Raw genomic sequence first — 21,639 nt, forward strand, 5'->3', positions numbered from 1 at the left:
TTCTATAATTATTCATTTTTTAATCGTGATTAATTTTTTTTTAGTTAATCGTGTGAGTTAACTGCGGTTAATTGACAGCCCTAGAAATAACCCACCACATTTGATCTAAAATGGGATTTTCACAAGTGTATAAGTGAGTTGGGTACCTAACTCACTTAAGCACTTTTGAAAATCCCATCCATAAACTACTGTACTTAGCTAAAATATTTTATCAATAAAATATTTTAGCTAAATACAGTAGTTTATGGATGGGATTCATATACACACACACCCCTGTAAGAGCGAGACAAAACAATTAATGTATAAATAATGTTGTCATATAACGGTTTTATTAGCATGATTTTGACACTGCTAGCTACTCACAAGTGGAGAAGCCACAAGTGAGTTATGCAGATCATCCCAAATAAGTTTCCAGTAAATCTTTGTCAGAATACTGCTCCATACTATCAAGTATCTTCACATGCCATATATTTCAAAGAAAAAGGATTGTAGAAGTATTTTGATTGTTAAAGTAATTATATTAATAATATTTGTGTACCTGCCCACTTATAAATGCCAAGTGCCTTGGTACCATCACTACAGCTGTCTATTGCTTAGGAGAATTAATACTAATATATTTTTAAAACCTCAAAAAATGTATATAAAAAGATTTTCTAGCACTTAAAAATATCAGATATCTCAGGACTTTCAAGAACTAGAAGCAAGTACTGGGTATGCCATCAGGAAGATGGGGATGCTCCCTTTCCAACAGTATAAACCTTCCATTTCAAACCTTGACGGATCATGAATCTTATCTGTCACTGGTCCTGGACTGAATATTGCCCAACCTGGGTAAAAAGTAATGACATTTTTTGTGTGTGGGGTGTATGCACGTGTGTGTTCATGCATGTGGGTGTCAGGTCCCTGTTTTCCTCAGTGGGGAGGGAAGTCTCCAATCCTTAAAATATACACTATACACAAGGGACATTTTGATTGTTTTCATACTAATGCTGAGAAGAACAAAAGAATAATTTATGTCCCCTGCTGACACTGATTTTTCAGTTTCTTAAGCTTTCACAGTTAAAGTTTAATTAATTTTTTTCAGACTTTCGGTTGCTGGAAATGGGGGGTGCGAATTGGCAGCAGTAATCACCAGTTGCTGGCTATTAATGAAAGCACTGCACAGCACTTCTTTAGTATTGTTTTAACTCCACTTAAACAAGACGTCTGGTAGACAATTTTCAAGTGGAGCAGCTGCAGACCTTGCATGAACAATGAAAGAAAACAGAAGTAAGAAAACAGAGGTTAACAATGGACAAATAATAAACTCAAAAATCAGTCTTGTAAATGACATGTAGTTAGTAGATAAAGAAATAGTAAGAAGAGTAAAGTGTGATAAGCTTGCAGCTGCAGCTCTGCTTACTCACCTACTTTGCAGCTTGTGGATTGTTCATGATCTGTACATGGATTGCTTACAAAAATTAACAGACCAATCAGAAATGTATGAGTTGTTCTGGATAAGCTGAGTGGAAAAGGTTTCAGAGGGAATCCCAACAACAATATAAATGAAAACAAAATTAGGAAGACAGAATACTATAAGCAAGTTACCAAAACTTACTATTTCTCTGCTAGTACTGTTTCAGAATCAACTTCCAAAGATCCTGGACTGTCTTTCTCAGAAAGTGATAATCAAAGTAAAGATATGGATATGAACTTGTTCCCTCAGGAGAGGGAAGAAGAAAAGGCAACTGTTCCTGAAATATAAGACAAAAGTAATGATAAAGAGATGACGCATATTTCCTACCATTTGTCTGTACAGAAGGCAGAGAGAATAATAGTAATAAAGAGGATGATATTGCTGTTAACATTGAACAAAATCTGGCTAAATTGTTTTTGATAATTGAGGAGTTGTGACATTATTTGAAAGAAACAATGGACAATGCCGAGTAAAATGGTGACAGTCAAATGGAAGCACAAACATTGTACAAAATGTGCCAACGGGAAACTGCATTTATGAGTATCTTATGGAATGTCATACCAGAGAGGTTTGACAAAACTAGTGTAAAGCTTTAAAAGGCAGGTCTGGATCTTGTCATTGTTGTTAATTTGCTGAGTTCCTTGGAAGAGCTGGTCACAAGCTTACGGTATCAGCTTGATGATTTTGAGGATCAAGTAAAAAAAATGGGAAGTGATGATGATGAGTCCCGATGTCCAGTGATGTGTTCTATGTAGGTGTCCCTTGACCACCTGATGGCATCTGACACCATGAGTTGCCTCATCAGCCAAGCATAGCATTGACCGATTCCGCATTCTCTCAGCACTTGCTCATTACTGGGGTCCCATGAGCCTGAGGCTCCGACGATCAGTGCGTGTGTCTGGACCTGTAACCCTTAGCTCTCCAGGTTTCGGCTAGAGGGGCATATTTCTCTACCTTTCGAGCTTGGGCATGGTGGAAATCCGGGGTCCTGTTCTCGAACGGCACTGTGACCGTCCACCATGATGATGATCTTCCAGTCCTCATTGGTGATGACGATGTCTGGTCGCAGTTGGCTGTCAGTTCCAGGGATGGCGGAGTTTATGGCAACCTTCCCCAGGGGTGGAAGGATGGCTCTGGCCAGGCAATCTTGGATGGCGTTGTGTCGCAGCTGCCAATCTCTCGAATGGGGCTTGCAGCTACACAGGACGTGGGGTAGCATCTCGTTGGTGTAGCCGCACTTCCTGCATCGCTTGTCCTGATTCCTGTGGCGGATGACTCCGTTCAGAGGAACGCAGTTGAGCCACCCTGTGGATGAACCTCCAGTCAGCAAATCAGGCGAAGCTGCCCCCGGAGAGGAAGCGGTTGTTGGCGTCCCGCTTGCACGTCACCTTGAACACCTTGCCCTGGTCCGGCTTCCATTTCAGGTTTTCCACGTATTGGCAGCAGATGGCATCCTTCAGGGTCCTCGCCAGCATAGTTCTAGCTCTCGGAGTGATGATAATGTGATCTGTATTCTTCACCTGTGGCACCAGGACTCCCAGCTCCTGTCGTTCTTTGCACCATGTCCAGTGGCAGCCGATACAGTTTGCCAGTCGTCATGTAGCATTGTGGGCACAAGTCCAGAATGAAGCAAAGTCTCCCCCGTCTCTTCCAAATTCACCTTCCAGTGAGCTGCTCAGGTAGGTGGCAACATCTTGGTTGGAGGTGGTCCTGGCGATTTGCTTCTTGACGGCATCCTTCAGCACACACAAAGTTCAGCTCATAAAAGAGATCTAAGAACAAATAAAGAGAAATGGAAGTATCCCACCCCTGCAACAGGCTTCTTACAATGATTCGTCTGGGAAAATTCTAAGCATTTTATCTGAGAACGTGGTAGCATCCAACATGGTTGTTTATAGTTACACAAACTATTTCTCTAAGACTAGCGAGTTACTACCTTACATCTCCTGTGGCTACCTTTCAAATAACAAACTTATGGAAGATCATCTTTATCATAGCTCAAACAATGCTAAAACAAACAAACCCACCCTGCCTCCCCAAAAAGAGAGAACCATTGAAACTACTTTCAGACTCATAGCTTCTCTTAGCAAATATCAAAAATTTTAAAAAGATCTAGGTTATGTGAAATGTGGCTCTTCTACACAGCCCTGTCTTCTTAAGAATGAGAGGATCATAGAACAACCTTTTGACAGAACTGTTGATTTCCCCAATATTAAGAGAGAAGATTTTCAGCTTATGTGAAGGCTCCTGGCTGGTACACCTTACTCTTCTTAGCCTCTGCTTGCCTGTTCTTCTTCAGACCAGACACTCCTCTTGTAGGATGCTGCTAATCTATCGTGACAAAAAAAAATTTCAACAAAAACGTAAAAACATCTTAGCACCTTGGAGCATCATATCTGCATGCTGCAGCAAACTCCATTTCAAATTAAACTCCTGTCTCCACCTCCCTTCTCTGTAATAAAACAGGATTTACTTGATTTATAAAAAAGCAAATAAACTGTGTTTTGGTAGTGTATATGATAAATTGGTTTGAGTACAGTTGAAGGATAGATCATCACATTTGTCTAATCCATAAATTATCCAGAGTTTTACTATTTCAGTTTTATACTTTAAGTGGCTTCTGAAGTGCTTCTTCAGAAAGGTGGAGAAGATACATTATCTAGGGGTAATTTACACAGAATGAAACCCTGGCATTTTGCTACACACACGACGACTCTGTTGGCATCATGAACAAGAATGAGTCTGGCAGGTCCCCAAATACTTGATAGGAGTCTGTTTCATTGGTGAGGCTCAACAGGAATTCATTCTCTTCTTTGGCCATGTCTTTGCTCAGATTTCTCCATAAATGGTGATCTGTCTGGCATCATGATCCATGTGGTAAAGTTTTCTGCCTCTCTCTTGCTAGCCTTTTCCCCCTTCTTCTACAAACTGTTAAAAATGAAACTACTATTACCTATTTCTTATGGTCTTGGTTGGGTCTGGGTCCAAGAACTCTGTGTGCCCTCTTTCTCCAGGTTCAAGGAGGCTGCTGTCTATCTAAACCTTCAACATTTCAGTAACGCTGCCATCATCTGTTACTTAATTCCAGATCATCGCTTCATTGGTCTCAGCTTTTTCCAACTGCTTGTCTAAATTATTAAAAAAAAGATTGTTGAAAGAAATAATACCATTAATAATACTAAACCTTGAATGGCCTGGATGGCCAGCATCCATTCACTTGCCCTGATGTGCTGGGCTCTCACTGAAGACTATTGTGAGCTGACAGTCAGACTACATATCTGTAATGGAGCAGAAATTCTTTACAGAATTCCCTGTGCATACCAGACTTTTTCTTCTATATCTCTCCCCCTGCCAGTGAGCCCTCCTTTGAAGCATTATTTCTTTCTTCCCATTTATCTGAAAAGTGGGAGGGAGCAACTATCATGTCAGATTTCTGAAGAACCAGAAACAAAAGGAGAGGACACTGGAGGCACAACTGTCATCCAAGGCTTCCTGCTACCTTGGGCTTTGGGCTTGACTATATGCAAAAGCTGCACCCATTTCATTTACGGTGCGATAACTGTATTCAGCTAAAGTGAAATAGATCTGATATAAACTGAAATAAATGTGTCCACACAGCCTTTAGCACTCTTAAGTAAATCAGTTAAAAAAAAGTGAATTTACCTTAATTTAGTGCAACTTCTCTGTGCATAGGCCTGGAAAACTGAGTTGATAGAAACATTAATTATCATATTTAATTAATATGTAAATCTGTACTTAGCACCGGCACAGACAAACTTAGTTGTGTTTAAAAACAAAATTAGCTGGTCTTTGTTTACACCTTTTCTAACACAATCCACTGTACCAGTGTAAACAAAGCCTAAGTGAGCAAGGACCTTGGGGGACCTTGGATGTGGCAACTCCAGCTATGGAAAAAAGAAGGCTGGTGCGGTGATGGAATCAAAATGTGCCTTGGTCTTACTGGTACTTATTTCTCCTTCCAGCTCTTATTTAAGATGGTAGGAGAGGAAGTGAAGGAGCACCAGCAGTGCCAGCTCTGGCAGCAAGGAAGAGGTCCTGGCATCGGGGGATCAGAATTGCCTGAGCCCCATTACTGCTGATTACCTCTCTCCTACTGCCACCCCACGAAGTCATTTAAGAAAAAGATTTGATTTCAACATGGTATTATAAATAAAATAGCTTTGTATACTTGAGTTTAAAGGCTATTAGGTAAACAGGATCATTCTATCACAGAAAAAGCAACTGGGACATATTCCAAGGGAAAAGAACACTGAAGAAATATGTGAAGACAGATGGTAAAATTCAGAATGGGTAGGTTTCTAGCACTATGTTTTAATTACATAATTACTTTGGTCCCTCCCTATTCTCTGCCTGGGACTCGCATGTAATTTCCTGTGGACTGTAATACTTTGGTTTCAGAGTCGTAGCCGTGTTGGTCCATATCAACAAAAACAAGGAGTCCTTGTGGCACCTTAGAGACTAACAAATTTATTTGGGCATAAGCTTTCATGGGCTAGAACCCACTTCATCAGATGCATGGATACTTTGGTCTAGTTTTGATTATTGGGTTTAGTGTGCAGGTACTAGCTAGTGTTAGTGGCCTGTGACATACAGAAGGTCAGACTAGATGATCTGGTGGTCCCTTCTGGCCTTAAACTCCATGACATTAACCTCTTTTTATTTATTGCTTCTTTAAGGGTGTTTCAGGGAGACTGAAATGCTCCAGAAATGCATGATGGGATAAAGAACCTTTTTCACCAGTATCTGTAGGGTGATTTTAATGCACCCTAGGTCAGTAAAGACCCAAAGCCATTACAATCTGATGGCTCTTTCCAGGCCTATGTGAAAGTGGTTGGTGGTTTTAGTCCTAATGGACACATTTCCACATGACTACAAGTAAACACAAGGTTGCATTGTCTAAAACCCACTATGTCCTATTCCAGACTCCCATCTATACCAACTGGTACATTTTATTACCACTGTTTTTTGGGTGGGGAGGAATACAGATAATATGTCCAAAGAGAGATTTTAGAGGGAGCTAAGGAAATAACAAATGGAGGTTTACCATTAGAGGTTGGGGCGAGGAAGAAAAACTTCCCAGGCAAACAGTTATGATGGAGACAAGTCACCTTTACTCAAATTACTTGGATCACAGAGCTCTCAATCCACAAGATGCAGCTTGTATGCCACATCATGCAACACTGAAGCACATGCAGTGAGCTTTCACACTAGCCCCCTAGCAGCTGCATGTTTTGACCCACACTATTTGGACCAGCTCTGTGTATAAACAGGTCATATATATTTTACATCACAGATAAATAATTAGACAATCTTACTATGCTACATTTAAAAAAAAAATCTTGGAATAGGTCTTCTGTGACCAAATGTACCGCTATATTCTCACTCTACACACCACTGTAAAAATCTGTACAAAATATGCCTTGTGAGGTACCATTCAAAAAGCTCATTGGTCAATATAAACACGGTGAAATGTATGTAGCAACATTATATGTAAAGTTATGAATTCCCTCTATATGATGGCAGCACATGTTCAAACCCATATAGCCCCGAATGGGCAGGGGTGGTTAAGCAGGTCTATCTTAAACAAAGGAATGGATGTTCACCTCAATTTACATATAAGTACTAAACAAGGTCCTTGAGATAGCAAGAGGGAGACAAGGCAAATCTTCATTTCAGCATACACAGGGGAGAAAGAGCATGGCGGCACCTTCACCCCCAGACTCCACTGCCTTCACTATTTGAATAAACTTTGCTGCGAAGGGTAATACTCAGAAGAATCCACTTCAAAGGCAATGGGGGACTGGACCATAAAAATAAAGGGCAAGAACATCTCACCCGGTCCACCTCTCTCTCTCTCTCTTTTTTTTTCATGTAAGAACTCAAAGGAACCAACCCTTTGGACTTGGGGGCAGATCCTGATTTGAGAATTTGGTCAGCTGTGTTGCTGGGACCATGTAGTAAGGATTTCACCTTGAATCAAATCAAGTTTGTTAAGATCTAGTTACTAGAAAGTGCTGTCTCTTTATTCTCATAACCATTTCTAATTTTAATGCCTTAGACTTGTACTCACTTAAAATCTCTTTGTAATTAAACTTTTTTGATTCTTTAATCAAAACTAATCCAGCATTGTGTTTAAATTGAAGTGTTTGGTAACTCCAATTAAAGTAACAAACTTTTCCACATTGACCCCTCATAGGGGCAACAGACCTCTAATATCAGAACTGCCCAGGAGAGGGCTGCACAGTGCAGAACCAACTTGACCGGGGAAAATCCAGGACTGAGGGAGTGTTTGGGGTCATTCTGCAAGTGATAACATAGGGCTAGTCTACACTGGCAGCCTTGTGCGTGCCTTGTGTGTGCCTTTAACGTGCCTTGTGCGGTCACGGCACAGCGCTGGTAGAGAGCTCTCCCAGCGCTCAAATAAAACAACCTCAATGAGGAGTGTTTTACAGTGCTGTAACTTGCTGCGCCCCAGGGGGGTATTTTTTCAGTGTAAACAAGCCCTAAGGCTCGAGGAAGCCTGAACGTTGACTGAAATGTTGTTAGCAGGCTGAAGCTATACACAGACGCTCAGGGTGTGACCTGCATGCTATTTGGCTGTTTATGAGGGGCCCAGGTTGGGAGCTCTAGCAGCAAAGCATTGTGATGCAATCAAGGTTGCATGGCAGGTAGTGACACAAGCCCTCTCTAGTCTGGATTGCACCCCAGACTCTGATAGCTTCCAAGGGAAGTTGTTGAATCCCCATCACTGGAGACTATTAAGAATAGATTGTACAAAATATCCCTCAGGGATGGTCTAGATTTACTTGGTCCTGCCTCAGAACAAGGGACTTGTTGACTTGATAACTTCTTGAGGTTCATTCCAGCCCTATATTTTCTATGATTCTATAACTGTAAAGTAGAAAGAGAACCAGAGCCATGGATTTAACTTTCCCATTTTCATTGATAAGACTCAATATGACAGTGTAGTACATAAAAACAAAACGTACATGAAAAATAAAGTTGTCTTAACAAGGCGCCTCCCATGCCTCCTACACTATGACAAGCTGGCTTATTTCTATAGTATATTTAGTAGAAGTAGTCCTGCATTCCTTTAAATTTTGATAATTCACTGTGTAGTTTATTTGCAGCTACTTCTGATGTAGGTTGACAAGACAGTCAACCTGTTTGCCCTCTCTATTTTCTCAGCAATAAACAATTCTGGCTAGCCATACTGATAACCATTTAATATAGTATTTCATTTTTCTTGCTACAAGGAATTCATTATGTGAAAGTAAATGAGGCCAATGGGACAACCTATACTCACTCCCATATCATAGAAATAATCTTTATTCTGTCCTAGTACTGCCAAATTTGAGGGAATGTTCAAAAAGAGTTTCTAATTTTGTCCTCTCACTTGTCCCTATTTCAAGCAAGTATAATCATCGTGCAGTAAACATCTTTTAAGACTTGCCAGTGTCCATTCTTAAATTCTTCTTAATGAACTTTTCCAGAATAAGTTTGAACCATGGTTTATCTATACATGTAATCTTACCATAAAGGTTTTATACATTTTGTTTAATTAGCTTTGAACCATCAAAGTTCCTAAGTAAAGAACAGTAATAAGGAACATAATGAAAACAGAAAAGCCTGACACACAAAGGCAAAAGCTGAGGATTTAAAAGGCCTTTAGGTTGGAGCTAGGTATAGCAAATGCTAGTCAACACCAGACACGCCAAACCCACAAAAAAAACCATAGAAATTGGGCTTGTTTTTGGCTTAATTGGCTTGTGAGTTGCTTGTTGGCTAGTTTGTAGCTTGTTGCTTCTTTTTTTTTTTTTTGATTGGCTCCTGGCAAGCAGGAGTGGGACGGGGAGAGAGTCACGGGTACACAGCAGGCCAACCACAGTCCCAGACTGCATGTTGGGGGGGGATCTAGTCACAGAGTGTTGGAGTTCTTAGGGATTGGCTTGTTTTGGCCTTGTTTTGAAATGGCATTAGCTTGATTTTTGGTTTATTCTGAAAGTTGAGGTGCTTATTTACCACGTGAAAGCTGGCAACTGTGGTCAACACTTGGATGTCTACAGATTAGCAGGGAGGGGAAGGGAGAGGGGCACCTACAAAACTATTTTCATAAGTTTTCTTTATTCTCAGAAAGAGAAATTTAGAATTGTTTTTCCTGCATTTTAAACAATAAATAGCTAGTTCAGCAAAATTACAGTTTTCTTTGCAGATAACTGTACACCAAAAATATTTTTAAAGAAACTTTTTGCTGTAATTAAGTGAAGATGAAAAAAACCTACATGCTGAAGTTGTTGAAATTCTTGTGGAATTTATTAACTTCAGTGCAACTGCTAAGACCAAATGAGCTTCTTTAATTTCCATAATGAAATTGTTTTTATAAAGTTAAAAATACTGTAATGAGGCCAAAACGGTGTGTTTTCAGAGGCTCCCATGGTGAAACAAATGAGATTTTAGCTTCTCTAATTGGGCATACTGCAAGCTGGGCTTGATGCTGTCTTCAGCACAGAATGTTTGTTATCCCTAACAAAAAAAAAAAAAAAAAAGGTCTACAGCTGTCAGCATAATACTATATAGCTTTTCAGAAACTAAATCATCAGGAAGAAAACTGCTGCTCTCTGACTGGGACCACCCAAAGGGAGAGATCAAGTAGAGAACAGCTCTACTTTTCCTTGATTAGGAAGTTATTCGTAAGGTAATTTGTTTACCACTATCAAAGAGAAGCTTTTGAAGGAACTGTTGAGAATTCCCAGAATCCTCTAGAAGAATTTTATTTAATTAAGCAATGAATATGGATATTCTCCCCACCCTCCACCCCTCTCACCCCTGAATTAAATCTTATTACCAGTCAACACAAGCCTTTGGAGTCTTACTGGTCCTGCAGGAAAAAAAAAGTTAGAGGCATTGTGTTTTGTCCGCATTGCCAAACTCTGCTCGTTTGCTGTCATGTACAACACCATGGTAACAGCCTGTAAATCTTTAAGAGCTTTAAAATCATTTGGATGAAATATTATTTTCATTTTCCCCCAAACATTGCTTTCACATGTAAGATATAGAAAAAGACAGGCCATTCTAAAATGATTTTCAGCATCTGAAGATGTATTATATTTAAGTAAATGTATTCTTTTATCATTAATCATGATTTAATGTTTGATGCAAGTGCAGTGCTTCCACACAACAAATAAAGCACTACTAGTACCGTCTCAGAGGAATGTGACCAAACTCACCTTCTGAAGTTAACATTTACCCCACAACATTTAATTCTGATGTAAAATTAGGAACAGAAGGTATCCTATAAAAGGCAGAACAATAATAATGGTTCTTTACTCAAAGCCTAAACCACCACTAAAAGACTAACTGATTTAATGTGTCAGGAAATTTTCCTGATACTTGCAAAACACAATATAAGCCACTGATATACTTACCTAACCATTAGCAGACAAATTTTACTATTCAAAACTGTTTTCAAGTCATGATTTCTTTGTTAATCGCTGAAGGAATTTATTTGTAAGCTTGCTAGCCACACTCTATTCATTGTTTTAGTCTCACATACAGAATGTTCATGGTTGATACTTTCCTCTGTAGGTTATTATCCCTTCCCCGCTCTTCTGCTTTGTTTTTACTCCCCCAACCATTCAGTTGTCAATGTGCTGTACAGGTGAAGTAATATTGCTCTTGGGAAGATAAAAATCAATGATTTTAAACAAATAAATGGAGATTGGATTTTTATTGAAACTGAACTTTTAAAATTTAAATTAAATACAAATTTATTTTTTTTAAATAAACATTTAAAGTCAATTTATAATTGACAACCTATGTTAAGGGCTAAGCTTATTATAATCTAGTAAAATCATTTAAATTATATATAAAAAACATTAAAACTTGACAGCAAACATGTACTGCTTAAAAAAAATCACACCACTGAACTGGTGGACGTCACTGGCTAAGCAAATGGAACCTGAGGTTACTGATGTGCTAAACCGGTTTGTGATAGCAGTAGCCTCTTTTGCAGGTGCAGGAAGAATATTTTCCTCATTTGAGTTTATTCATCTAGTTCAGTTCAATGACTAGTTCTTTCAAAGTTCAGAAATCAATTGGGAGTTGAAAAAGTAGTTGTGTTCCTCGTCCAATCTATGTATTAAAACTAGGTGTGAGAGGATAGGCTCTACTAGTTCTAAAATCTTCAAGGATATGGTGATCAGAAACAATCAGATCAATATACTGATTTCAGCTAATATTTCTTGTTTAAAAAATAAGCTAGTTTTAAATGCAAAAACTTGTTTTTCTATTGTGTCCAGCACATTTAAGATAGTTTTATTTAATAAAAAAATTAAAATGCTGATTTTGTGCATTTTAATTGAATTTGAATTATGATCCAAATATAGCTTGGCACAAATCACAAGTAAAAAATTAATCTTCATCTAGAAAATTTGTAATGCATCATTCACTAGTTTCTACCATAAACAAAATGTGAAAATTAAAAATCTGAATAAATGTAAATTAAGTTAAGATATATAATTGCTTAAATGTTCATAGATATAGTATATCCTCCTGGTCAGCAAAAAGAAGCACCACATTTAGTGTAAAAGCTCTATTTAGTTACAAAGCAACAAGTTTTAATAGTTACCACCTGATGAAATTCAACCTTTCTTTAGGAAAATAAATAAAGACAACAGATGCAAAACACAATTAGAATCAATTATTCAATTAAGCATGGAGGCCGCTCAGCTCACTTTGGCAATTAGGAGCACATTAAATACCACACGCATTATCCAGCAGTATATGCAGCACCAGAACCTGGCAGAGCGATACTGGGCGAGGAGGCGACGTCAGCGCGGTCACATGAGTGATCAAGACCTGGACACAGATTTCTCTGAAAGCATGGGCCCTGCCAATGCATGCATCATGATGCTAATGGGGCAGGTTCATGCTGTGGATTGCCGATTCTGGGCTCGGGAAACAAGCACAGACTGGTGGGACCGCATAGTGTTGCAGGTCTGGGACGATTCCCAGTGGCTGTGAAACTTTCGCATGCATTAGGGCACTTTCATGGAACTTTGTGACTTGCTTTCCCCTGCCCTGAAGCGCATGAATACCAAGATGAGAGCAGCCCTCACAGTTGAGAAGCGAGTGGCGATAGCCCTGTGGAAGCTTGCAACGCCAGACAGCTACCGGTCAGTTGGGAATCAATTTGGAGTGGGCAAATCTACTGTGCAGGCTGCTGTGATGCAAGTAGCCCACGCAATCAAAGATCTGCTGATATCTAGGGTAGTGACCCTGGGAAATGTGAAGGTCATAGTGGATGGCTTTGCTGCAATGGGATTCCCAAACTCTGGTGGGGCCATAGATGGAACCCATATCCCTACTTGGCACCAGGGCACCAAGCCGGCGAGTACATAAACTGCAACGGGTACATTTCAATAGTGCTGCAAGCTCTGGTGGATCACAAGGGACGTTTCACCAACATCAACGTGGGATGGCCGGGAAAGGTACATGGCGCTCGCATCTTCAGGAACTCTGGTCTGTTTCAAAAGTTGCAGGAAGGGACTTTATTCCCAGACCAGAAAATAACTGTTGGGGACGCTGAAATGCCTATAAGTATGTTTGGGGACCCAGCCTATCACTTAATGCCATGGCTCATGAAGCCGTACACAGGCAGCCTAGACAGTAGTCAGGAGCTGTTCAACTACAGGCTGAGCAAGTGCAGAATGGTGGTAGAATCTGCATTTGGATGTTTAAAGGCACGCTGGCGCAGTTTACTGACTCGGTTAGACCTCAGTGAAACCAATATTCCCACTGTTATTACTGCTTGCTGTTCGCTCCACAATATCTGTGAGAGTAAGGGGGAGACGTTTATGGCGGGGTGGGAGGTTGAGGCAAATTGCCTGGCTGCTGGTTACGTGCAGCCAGACACCAGGGCGGTTTAGAAGAGCACATGAGGGCACGGTATGCATCAGAGAAGCTTTGAAAACCAGTTTCATGACTGGCCAGGCTACGGTGTGAAAGTTCTGTTTGTTTCTCCTTGATGAAACCCCCCGCCTCTTGGTTCACTCTACTTCCCTGTAAGCTAACCACCCTCCTCTCCTCCCTTCAATCATTGCTTGCAGAGGCAATAAAGTCATTGTTGCTTCACATTCATGCATTCGTTATTCATTCATCACACAAATAGGGAGATGACTACCAAGGTAGCCCAGGAGGGGTGGTGGAGGAAGGAAGAAAAATGCCATACAGCACTTTAAAAGTTTACAACTTTAAAATTTATTGAATACCAGCCTTCTTTTTTTTGGGCAATCCTCTGTGGCGGAGTGGCTGGTTGGCCAGTGACCCCCCCCCCACCGCGTTCTTGGCGTCTGCGTGTGGAGGCTATGGAACTTGGGGAGGAGGGCGGTTGGTTACACAGGGGCTGTAGTGGCAGTCTGTGCTCCAGCTGCCTTTGCTGCAGCTCAACCATATACTGGAGCATACTGGTTTGGTCCTCCAGCAGCCTCAGCATTGAATCCTACCTCCTCTCATCACACTGCCGCCACATTTGAGCTTCAACCCTGTCTTCAGCCCGCCGCTTACTCTCTTCAGCCCACCACCTCTCCTCCTGGTCATTTTGTGCTTTCCTGCACTCTGACATTATTTGCCTCCACGCATTCGTCTGTGCTCTGGGAGGACAGCATGAGCTCAGAGAACATTTCATCACGAGTGCGTTTTTTTTCTTCTTTCTAATCTTCACTAGCCTCTGGGAAGGAGAAGATCCTGTGATCATTGAAACACATGCAGCTGGTGGAGAAAAAAAAAGGAATAGCGGTATTTAAAAAGACACATTTTATAAAACAGTGGCTACACTCTTTCAGGGTAAACCTTGCTGTTAATATTACATACATAGCACATGTGCTTTCGTTACAAGGTCGCATTTTGCCTCCCCCCACCGCGTGGCTACCCCCTCAACCCTCCCCACTCCCCGTGGCTAACAGCGGGGAACATTTCTGTTCAGCCACAGGCAAACAGCCCAGCAGGAACGGGCTCCTCTGAGTGTCCCCTGAAGGAAAGCACCCTATTTCAACGAGGTGACCATGAATGATATCTCACTCTCCTGAGGATAACACAGAGAGATAAAGAACGGATGTTGTTTGAACGCCAGCAAACATACACTGCAATGCTTTGTTGTACAATGATTCCCGAGTACGTGTTACTGGCCTGGAGTGGTAAAGTGTCCTACCATGAAGGACGCAATAAGGCTGCCCTCCCCAGAAACCTTTTGCAAAGGCTTTGGGAGTACATCCAGGAGAGCCGCGAATGCCAGGGCAAAGTAATCCTTTCACATGCTTGCTTTTAAACCATGCATAGTATTTTTAAAAGGTACACTCACCGGAGGTCCCTTCTCCTCATGCCGGTTCCAGGAAGCAGCCTTGGGTGGGCTCGGTGGGTTCTGGCTCCAGGTCCAGGGTGAGAAACAGTTCCTGGCTGTCGGGAAAACCGGTTTCTCCGCTTGCTTGCTATGAGCTATCTACAACCTCCTCCTCCTCATCATCTTCTTCTTCTTCGTCCCCAAAACCTGCTTCCATGTTTCCTCCATCTCCATTGAAGGAGTCAAACAACACGGCTGGGGTAGTGGTGGCTGAACCCCCTAAAATGGCATGCAGCTCATCATAGAAGCGGCATGTTTGGGGCTCTGATCTGGAGCGGCCGTTCACCTCTCTGGTTTTCTGGTAGGCTTGCCTCTGCTCCTTCAGTTTCACGTGGCACTGCTTCGGGTCCCTGTTATGGCCTCTGTCCTTCATGCCCTGGGAGATTTTCACAAAGGTTTTGGCATTTCAAAAACTGGAACGGAGTTCTGATAGCACGGATTCCTCTCCCCATACAGCGATCAGATCCCATACCTCCCGTTCAGTCCATGCTGGAGCTCTTTTGCGATTCTGGGACTCCATCATAGTTACCACTGCTGATGAGCTCTGCATGGTCACCTGCAGCTTGCCACGCTGGCCAAACAGGAAATGATATTCAGAAGTTCACGGTTCTTTTCCTCTCTACCTGGCCAGTGCATCTGAGTTGAGAGTGATGTCCAGAGCGGTCACAATGGAGCACTCTGGGATAGCTCCCGGAGGCCAATACCGTCGAATTGTGTCCACAGTACCCCAAATTCAACCCGGCAAGGCCGATTTAAGAGCTAATCCACTTGTCAGGGGTGGAGTAAGGAAATCGATTTTAAGAGCCCTTTAAGTCGAAATAAAGGGCTTCATCGTGTGGACGGGTGCAGGTTTACATCGATTTAACGCTGTTAAATTCGACCTAAAGTCCTAGTGTAGATCAGGGCTTAGAAAGCATAAGAATCAAGAAATACAGTACTACCCTCTTGGAGGACACAGGAAAGGATTACGATGAACGGTATTAAAAAGAAAATTGGAAGAGAAATAGCAATACAAGAATTAAGGGGTGGAAGAAAAATTGAGGGTATAGGTGAAATCCTAGGCTATTGAAGTCAATGAGCATTTTGCCACTGACTACAATGGAAGCAGGATTTCACCCTTTGTTTAGAGATATATAAAGCAAACACAAAGAATGAATGAGGAATACATGGGATGGGACTGAATATCTCTAAATACCAATATGCAGAATTTTATGGGGTTGGTTTAGAAGGATCATGTTTGATAAGCATCTGAAGATATTTAAGCAAACAAAATTTTTGGAAACTCTTCAGTTAAATTTCTCTTCAACAGGTTTCCAATACCATTATGTGCTGAATTTATATTTTTAAAAGGGGAGGGGAATCAAAGGGGTAGAACAGAATAATTAAATATTTCTATAAGATTCCAGCTCTTACTGACTATAGTCTCCCAAGCAACATTTATAGGTCAGGGATCAGCTTTAGGCAATTAGATATTTTAATTAACCAAAGTCAAACTTAGCTTCGGACTATAGAGAGTTTCTTAAAGTCTAGCAAGTTAATCTGAAAATTTTCAGCAGTAGATACAAGCAAAACAGCCTCACACAACTAGAAAGTTCAAAGGAAGCAGAGATCGAGAGTCTCCTCTGAACACCGGGATCATTACAAGGGAAAATAAAGAACAGGGTACCTATGCTATAGTTTTGACTTGCTGATGAAAGAATATCAAAGAAATTATAAGCCTTGTCACAATGTCTGCCAATAGCAATTAAATAATAGGCTCCTTTGTGTTACTAGACACTAAACAATGATTCATAGCACTAATAACATAATTTATATTTTGTATTAAGAATTATTCATAATATATCCCATGAATGTTTCTAGGTTATGAAACAGCTTCTGCGTTAGAAATTGACTATGTGTGTACCTATCTAACACTGTAGGAGATGCTATTAAGCTCTACATCCACATTACAGCTCTATATAACCTGTCAAAATACTGACAGAATTTTGATCTTCAAACTAGAAGACAAAGGTAAACACTCATATTTAAGTTGCTGCCAAAGCTAGTCACAGAATAGATTATAACTGGCGCCCCATTACCAGTTTTCAGAAATAATTATACTGTAAATACTGATGGTTCAGTTATAAAAAACAGATTACTTTTATTAATTCATTTATCATATTATTTTTCTAGAATCTAAAAATTATTGAAACAGTTAATTAACTAATCAACAGTTAATTTGTTCTTTAAAATACAATTTTCACTATCTTTGTATTAAAAAATAAAAAATATTTTAATAGTAAGATGTCTTTTGTAACACCATTCTCCTCTACAGATTATCACAGTGACGGCCACATATATTGTTGCACTGATGGCATATTGAGCAACATTTATCATGACAAGAAGCAAACAATGGATCTGTGTCTCTGTTACCAGTTCCATCTCCTAACAATTTCATTCTCATTATTTTAGTCCGGTAGATTGTTCCATACATACACACACACACACACACACACACACCCCTACCTCACACTCTACTTTGGGGTTAAATTGCACTTTGGAATTCACATTATTTTGTAGATGTGTCACCATTCATTTAAGTTGCTAGGGTTAGCACTTCTTTTCTATCAGCTGAAGCAGTTAATTTACTTTCATTGACCATCCAGGAGTGTAATCTAACACCTGTTTATTTTCTCTCTCTCAGGCTACACACAAGTCTAAAAAAAAAAAAGGATACTTTTTTTATATATTCTGTAGTTTAAATTCATATGAATGTAATCCTGAATTCTTAAATTCTCTGAGGCAATTTGTGCATGGAAATGTTGGGATTTTTACAGCATCACATCTGTGCATGCATGTTGTGTTTAATAGAAGACAAATCCTTCAGGCCATATTGCAATTGATGCATGAATGCTGAACTTATTTGAAACACAGTGAAATGTAAGTGTATTACATATTTTTCAACTGATGGCTAAATTATTTTTTCCACAGTCAGGGTGGGTTATAGAAGATTAAACACTTTTTTCATTACTATATAAAAGCATCCTTTATGTGAGAGAGAGATTAAGAATGGGGGACCTACATTATGTAAATGTGGAAACAAATGTTTTCTAAAATATTAACATTCCAACAGTTAAATATTTAAATCAGACTTACTAAATCATACCAAAAGGTAAATTAAATATGAGGGGGAAACTTATCTAGTCTCATTCTCTGCTATTTTTGTCCCATTGTAAATAATAAGACTATTTTTACTTCTCTCTAGACATTTATAACCCCACCAAATGCTAATTCACACTTATCGTTGAGAGTTGGAACTAGGAGCCAGAAACATGTTCTGTTCAGTCTGCTGCTTCATTTTGGGTTAAGAGACTGCAGTTTTGACAGTAGGGCCATCTGCTGTTAACTTTCCTTCTCATCATCCTTCTTATTTTGCTAGTCCAGTCAAAAGCAATTAAAAATGTTTTGCCATTATAATATGTAGATAATTATGATAAATTCCAGTTTTAAAATGAGTCTAAAATTATGCATATGCTAGGTATTTGCCTCACAGTTATGAATATAAAAATATTCCTGCACTTGTGAAATATTACTATTTTATTAGTGATGTTAGCTCTGTAATGATATACCTACAAGGAAATTTCCTAGGCACAGAGTCTGACAGTCATTAGAAATCTATTTATATCTCAGCGAGATAGTTCACCAAGTGGATAGCAGAGCTCAAACATTCTGTGTTGCTGTTGTACAAAATACACAGCACATAAGGCTCTATGTTGTTATATTTTATGTCACAAAATCAACAACATACTTTTTATTTGTGGTTTTTGTGTAACAGGAAGAAAATTCAATTTTTGGACACAGCATGGTGTTATATAAAAGCTTAATGGTTTTGAGAAACTGACAATTTCTAAAGCAAGTTATACATTATACCCAATTTCAAACTACTGTACCTTGGACTTTATTAAAATACTCCTTAAAATGAGGCAGATGTAAATAATCAACATTCAGAACTGCTAAATAAAAATATCAGATCTTTTCAAAGAAAAGTCCCCCCATAGTGGTACACTGGAAAATTTCAACATTAATTTATGCTGTATTTTATTTGTGGCTTCTGTGTAATATTTTTGTCTGAAGATTTGCTTTAAAAAATCAATACCCCTTAAATTTTATTGTAAAACTAAAAGAAATACAGTTTATTATTTAAAATTTCCTCTATCTTCCTTTTCTTATTAGTGGACCAGGTTCCTTAGAAACAACAACAAGTCCCTATAATGCAAGCACCGTCCTACTTGCAGTGACTCTGGCTGGACTGATTGATAGTCCAGGGTCTGACACTAAACATATATAATTCTTGCAAGAAGTGTTCTGTCCACTAAGAAAACCTGTTTACTTATTGCAAGTATAGCAATGACTGACAACGCTTGAATCATAGCAGACTATAAAGAGGAAAAGCTAGAGGGATAGGGAGAAAATGTCAAACAACAATTTTGGCAGCGCTAGGACCAAATCTTAGCACTGTTAAGTCAGTGGGGATGGTTTCTGCCTGGTGATGGCCTTATTACTCTCACCTCATTACGACCACACAGAATTCACAAGTCAAAAAGATAAAAGCTGCTTAGAAGAAAAAGTTATCAAGCCTATTGGCTTAATTCCTTAGAGCTCAAGACACAGGCATTTTGAATTGACATTTAAATCGTTCACTGCAGATAGGGCAATGGTATGGTATTTCAGCAGAGTGGTGATATGTAGAGAAAACTAGTAGTCAATGTATGCGCCATTTAAATGCCAGTGACAGATCTTCAGTTGTGCTTGAAATTACCACTTTCTGATCCAGAACCAGATAATACCAATTAAGCAACAAATGCCCTATACACAGAGATACACAAAATTCTTGCAATTTGAAGTACTTTAACATTTAAAAATATCTAAAATTAAGTTCATATTGTTCTCTATCCAAAAGGGTTTTTATATATCATTTAGTACATGTAATCTATTCATTATCTCCCCCCATCTCTTTATTGGCCTCATCATTCTAGTTAGCACTGCCAGTGTGTTACCATACTTTTTTCCCCCCTTGGCTGGTAGGATTGCCAACCTTCAAGCATTGTCCTGGAGTCTCCAGTAAATACAAATTTGTCTTTGGTTAAAGATTATGTCATGTGATGAAACCTCCATGAATACATGCAACCAAAACTGGCAACGCTATTGGCAGGACAGAAAAATTGCTTCCCGTAGACCAGATGTCAATCAACAGAATAGTAAAAGGTATTCTTTGGGCAAGGAGCATCAATTGTCTTCCCATAAGACTGAATAAATTATTTCCAAAATACTAATTTTCCAATAGACTAGGCCCTGGGGTTACTTGTGAAATCCCCCATTTGTTTTTTTTTAAAATGTGACATCAGGTTGTCCTAAACTTCCATAATTAATTTTAAAAAATACAATGAATATTTTAATTTTGAGAATAGTGCTACATAATTATTTGATTAGGCATTCATCTGAAAAGGCCCTTAATCAAATACTATTGAAGCAAATCAATGTTCAGCTAATGTATTCATTTGCAAGGTTAATTTTTCAAACTAGTCTGAAAATTATAGTTTACTGTTTGGTATAGTACCTGCTGTCTATACTTGTTCTATATATTTCATCAAGAATTTTCAAGGGGACACTCATGATTTCGGGATTCAAATATGACATACCATAAATTTATAACTTGACAAGAATAGCTTTTGAGGCTATAAATTTTTTTTTAAATATTGTTTTATTGCTAACTGCTTCATCTTTGAAAAATTGCAACCAACTACTGTTTTGTGAGTCACATGAAAATAATGGTTTGCACTCTTTTCCCAGTTAATTAACCTATACTAATCAATTAGCTAGTCTAACATCAGTCAATCATGTGGGTGCCTAATAAAAGTGCTCAGAATGACAAAATGCTACTTAAAATTGTAACTGCTTTAGAAATAACCTTGCTAATTTCTACTCCTCTTCCAAAACACATGCATATTTGCCAAGTAGAATAGAAAATAAGATTCATTGAGAAAATTCTTACCTATAAAGTGGGCTTTTGCATCTCCTTACTGTACACCTTCTTCACTTAGTAAAAGGCAGCAAGTAGCATTTTTCTTGGCACAAGCTTTTGGGACTGCCACAGCAGTGCATGGTTAAGTCCATTTCCAGGAGATACTTCCACCGTAGTTAAACTACAAAATGTGCTAACACCATAACTAGAATTAATAACTACTTAGAGCCAACTAGAGGTAACCAATCCCATTAAATGTCAGACACAACCACTGAAGCTACCCTAATGTGGGGTGAGATGTTCCAAACTGGTACTGGGATGCCAATTATTGTTATTTATGCAGTGTCAAACATGCAAAGCACTTTACAGACAAAAGAAAGTCCTTGAACCAGAGCTTACAACCTGTGTTACAATCCAGTTTACAGGTATACACACAGTCTTCTAACTCAGAGCCAAAACACTCTCAGTAGTAGGAAACTAATATACAATGTACAGGCACATAAAAAATATTAGAGGGAATGAATTCTAAAGAGCCAGGGAGGCTTGCAAAAAACTGTATCTAAAATCTTGGACAACATAAGTACAAGTATCCAACATGTAAAAACTTATGGAAAAAACAAAAAACCAAGAGATGACTAAGAGGCACACTTCTATATCATGTGCCCTAAAACAAGGACGAAACAGGAGAATCTCTGCAGTATGTTACCTGCTTCTTCAATGCCTAGATGTCTATCTCAGAATGAAGATGTGCTCTATGGGATGGAC

General features: G+C 39.4%; 1 long non-coding RNA gene across 4 annotated transcripts in view; it reads right to left on the bottom strand.

Annotated features, from left to right (window-relative positions):
* Positions 1-21,639, bottom strand: part of LOC140904999 (uncharacterized) — a 238,895-nt gene that overhangs the window by 113,012 nt on the left and 104,244 nt on the right. For 3 of the 4 annotated variants that reach the window (XR_012156702.2, XR_012156699.2, XR_012156700.2), the window contains 2 exons: positions 4,410-4,584; positions 3,639-3,787 (listed from right to left, as the gene is read on the bottom strand). The exons of the other annotated variant lie outside the window; for it this stretch is intronic. This is a non-coding gene — a long non-coding RNA (uncharacterized LOC140904999). The remainder of the gene's footprint in view (positions 1-3,638; positions 3,788-4,409; positions 4,585-21,639) is intronic. 4 annotated transcript variants of the gene reach the window in all.

Source organism: Lepidochelys kempii, chromosome 1, assembly GCF_965140285.1.
Source record: "Lepidochelys kempii isolate rLepKem1 chromosome 1, rLepKem1.hap1, whole genome shotgun sequence".
NCBI lineage: Eukaryota > Metazoa > Chordata > Testudines > Cheloniidae > Lepidochelys > Lepidochelys kempii.